We start from the raw sequence: 4,683 nt of genomic DNA, 5'->3' as shown, positions 1-4,683 counted from the left end.
TTTTATATTTTGTTCTAAAAACCACTTAACCCCTAATTAATCCTAAAATATGAAACTAAATCCTAAATGCAAATGCCAAATGTATTTTTTTTTTATATTTTTTCATATGAATTAAAACAAACACCAATAAAATGCAACAATTATCACAAAAATTCACAAAAATTGTGAAATAATAAAGAAATCATTTTGTTTGAATTTTTGGGAATAATTCATATAGGGCAAAAATCACGTGCTCACACCTTATACAGTTTATTGTGATGCTTCCCGTGTTGGGCTTGGGGCAGTGTTGATGCAGGATGGCAAAGTCATTGCCTATGCTTCGAGGCAGTTGAAGATTCATGAGAAGAACTATCCGGTTCATGATTTGGAGTTGGCAGCCATAGTTCACGCATTGAAGATTTGGAAGCATTACCTGTATGGCGTGGCATGTGAGGTGTTCACGGATCACAAGAGTCTCCAGTACTTGTTCAAGCAAAAGGAGTTGAATTTGAGGCAGAGGAGGTGGTTGGAGTTGTTGAAGGATTATGATATCACCATTTTATATCATCGGGGAAAGTCCAATGTGGTGGCCGATGCTTTGAGTAGGAAGTCAACCAGTATGGGCAGTCTTGCTTATATTCCGGTCGGTGAGAGGCCGCTTGCTTTGGATTTTCAGGCTTTGGCCAATCAGTTCGTGAGACTGGATGTTTCTGAGCCCAGTCATGTGTTAGCTTGCACGGTCGCTCGTTCTTCATTATTGGAGCGTATCCATGATCGGCAGTATGATGATCCCCGTTTGTGTGTCCTTAGAGACACGGTGCAGCGCAGAGGTGCCAGGCAGGTTACCTTAGATGATGATGGAGTTTTGAGATTGCAGGGCCGAGTGTGTGTGCCTAATATTGATGGGCTCCGAGAGTTGATTTTGGAGGAGGCCCATAGCTCTCGGTACTCTATTCATCCGGGCGCCGCAAAGATGTATCAGGTTTTACGACAACATTATTGGTGGCGTAGAATGAAGAAGGATATCGTAGCATATGTGGTTCGTTGTTTGAATTGTCAGCAGGTTAAGTACGAGCATCAGAGGCCTGGTGGTTTATTTCAGAAGATTGAGCTTCCCGAGTGGAAGTGGGAGCGGATCACTATGGATTTTGTTACTAGACTTCCGCTGACTCGGAAGAAGTTCGATGCAGTATGGGTCATTGTTGATAGGCTGACCAAGTCAGCGCATTTTATTCCTGTGGCTGTCTTCTATTCTTCTGAGAGGTTAGCTGAGATCTATATTCGGGAGATTGTTCGCCTTCATGGTGTGCCCGTATCTATCATTTCGGACTGGGGTACGCGGCTTACCTCGCGTTTCTCGAGAGCAGTTCAGCTAGAGTTGGGCACACGAGTTGAGTTGAGCACAGCATTTTATCCCCAAACGGACGGGCAGTCGGAGCGGACTATTCAGATTTTGGAGGATATGCTCCGAGCTTGTGTTATTGACTTTGGGGGTTCGTGGGATCAGTTTTTGCCCTTAGCAGAGTTTTCCTACAACAACAGCTACCAGTCGAGCATTCAGATGGCTCCTTATGAGGCTTTATATGGTAGGCGGTGTCGGTCTCCGGTTGGATAGTTCGAGACGGAAGAGGCTCGGTTGTTGGGTACAGAATTGGTTCAGGAGGCCTTGGAAAAGGTCAGGATCATTCAGGATAGGCTTCGTTCAGCTCAGTCCAGGCAAAAGAGCTATGCAGACCGCAAGGTTCGAAATGTGGCTTTTATGGTTGGTGAGAGGGTATTGCTTCGAGTGTCGCCTATGAAGGGCGTGATGAGATTTGGAAAGAAGGGCAAGCTTAGCCCTAGGTTCATTGGTCCGTTTGAGATTCTTGATCGAGTGGGAGATGTGGCTTATAGACTTGCTTTGCCGCCGAGTTTATCAGCTGTGCATCCAGTGTTCCATGTGTCCATGCTTCGGAGGTATCACGGCGATCCAGATCACGTGTTAGATTTCAGCACTGTCCAGTTGGACAAGGACTTGTCTTATGAGGAGGAGCCGGTAGCCATTCTAGACCGGCAGGTTCGTCAGTTAAGATCCAAGAGTTTCCCTTCTGTTCGTGTTCAGTGGAGAGGTCAGCCTCCTAAGCATCGACCTGGGAGTCGAGTCCGATATGCGGAGCCGTTATCCTCATCTTTTCCCCGACTCAGGTACTTCCTTCTTCTGTCCGTTCGAGGACGAACGGTTGTTTTAGAGGTGGAGAATGTGACGACCCAAAGGGTCATCACCTGTTTTTAGTTGAATTCTATGACTCCGAGGCCTTAAAAACCTTATTTAGAGTCGCCTCGATTTGTGTGCGCAGTCCGGGCGCGTAGCCGGAAAGCTTAAATATGAAATTCTGTAAAAAAAATGCTAAGTTTTGATGTTAAAATGAATAAATTTGACCTTGGTCAACATTTTGAGAAAACGGACCCGGACCCGTGATTTGACGGTCCCGGAGGGTCCGTAGGATAATATGGGACTTGGGCGTATGCCCAGAATCAAATTCCGAGGTCCCAAGCCCGAGAAATGAATTTTTTAGTAAAATTGTTTTCTGAAATTGTTTAAGGAAATTGGAAATGAAATCTGATTAGAAAGCGATGGTATTGGGCCCGTATTTTGGTTCTGGCGTCCGGTATAGGTCTTATAGATGTTTTAAGTCATTCTTGTGAAATTTGGTTGAAAACAGACGTCGTTTGACGCGATTCGGACCTAAATTGGAAGATTGGATGTTTTATGAAGTTTGAAAGAATTCTTGGACTTTGAGGTTTAATTCAATGTTTATGATGTTAGTTTGGCGATTTGATCGCACAAATAAGTCCGTAGGATGTTTTTGAGGTTGTGTGTATATTTGGTTTGGAGCCTCGAGGGCTCGGGTGAGTTTTGGATAGGCCACGGATGCATTTTTGGACTTTGAAAAGTTGCTGGTATTTCTGAGCTGCAAGCTTTGCATTTGCAAAGCCAGTCTCGCAAATGCGAGCTCACAAATGCGAGAAAGGGATTGTGCAGGCCTGATCGCAAATGCGACCAAGTTGTCCGCAAATGCGAGGTAGGGCCAATCGCAAATGCGACCCTTTTGATCGCAAATGCGAAAGTACTGGATTTTCGAAGTGTTCGCAAATGCGAAATAAGCTTCGCAATTCCCATATCTGCAGAGGTCAGGGTTCGCAATTGCGAACCCCTGTTCACATTTCCCATATCAGAGACCTGCAATTTTACACTTAAACGATTTTGAAACCCATTTTTCATATTTTCTCAAACCCAAATACACTTAGGCGATTTTTCAAGCACAAGTCTTCTTCCAAATCAATTGTAAGTTAGTTTTTACTCATTTCTTTCAATCATTAACATCTTTTAACATGATTTAACCTAAAATCAAAGATTTTCATGGGGGAAATTGGGTGTTCGAAAATTGGGGATTTGGACCTCAATTTAAGGTCCGATTTCAAAACAAATTACATATTTGGGTTTGTGGGGGAATGGGTAATCGGGTTTTGGTTCGAACCTCAGGTTTTGACGATGTGGGCCCGGGGGCGATTTTTGACTTTTTGGGTAAAACTTTGGAAAACTCATTTTCATGCATGGGGGTTGATTTATTTAGTGTTTATTGATGTAATTAAGTAATTTGTGATTAGATACGAGCGAATTGGCAGTGGAATTACGGGGTAAAGCTATACTTGAGGCTTGAGTTGTGTTCAAGGCATTGAGGTAAGTGTTTGGTGTAACCTTAGCTTGAGGGATTATGATTTGAGTCCTATTTGCTATGTGGTAATTGTCGAGTACAACGTATAGGCATGGTGACGAGTATCTATACGTTGGTGTCTAGCATGACCGTGAGTCTTTAAAATTGTGAATACTTGCTTTCGTTGTATCTTTAATGACTTGGTGATGATTCCTAATTGTTGTGAAAAGCTTGTTGAAGGAAATTGTGTCCTTTGAACATCGAGGAGCAATGGCTCAAGTTATATTACAATTGTGAAAGCATATGAGATGATTGAACCCTTTGGAGCATTGGCTCAAGGGTAAAGTGAGTTATGAAATAAAAGTGAAAGCAAAAGAGAAAGAAATATTAAATTGTTCCCTTGCCGGGATATTTGTTTCTTTGTGAACTATCTCCCTTGCCGGGATGTTGAGATTGTTAATGTTATACCCTTGCCGGGATTTAATTGGTTAATTGTGTTCCCTTGCCGGGATTTCTATTATTGTTTTGTTTATTTCCCTTGCCCCTTGTTTGTGATTGTTGTTTGGGTGAGGAAGAGTGTTAAAGCACGAAGGGTGATGCCGTGCATTGTTCGCTATTGTGAGGAAAGAGTGTAAAGCACGAAGGGTGATGCTGTGCCGCACGATGTACCATTCCGTGCCAATTCTGTTGATTATATGTGAGGAAAGAGAGTAAAAGCACGAAGGGTGATGCCGTGCACATTTTATTATTCTAATTGCTTTGGTGAGGAAAGAGAGTAAAAGCACGAAGGGTGATGCCGTGCACGTTTTCATTATATTATTGCTTGGTGAGGACGAGAGTAAAAGCACGAAGGGTGATGCCGTGCACTTATTTGATTTCTGCTTCTTGTTGACATTGTAGTTATGTTGTTCCTTTCCTTACTTGATGTTTTATTCGGAGTTGTTAACTTCCCCCACAGCATGCTCCCCCTCCCGATATCGGTTGGTTATCTCTGTATCTCTGTTCCGTT

Source organism: Nicotiana attenuata, unplaced genomic scaffold, assembly GCF_001879085.1.
Source record: "Nicotiana attenuata strain UT unplaced genomic scaffold, NIATTr2, whole genome shotgun sequence".
NCBI lineage: Eukaryota > Viridiplantae > Streptophyta > Magnoliopsida > Solanales > Solanaceae > Nicotiana > Nicotiana attenuata.
The sequence above is the reverse complement of the archived record's forward strand: the minus strand, read 5'-3'. Positions refer to the sequence as shown.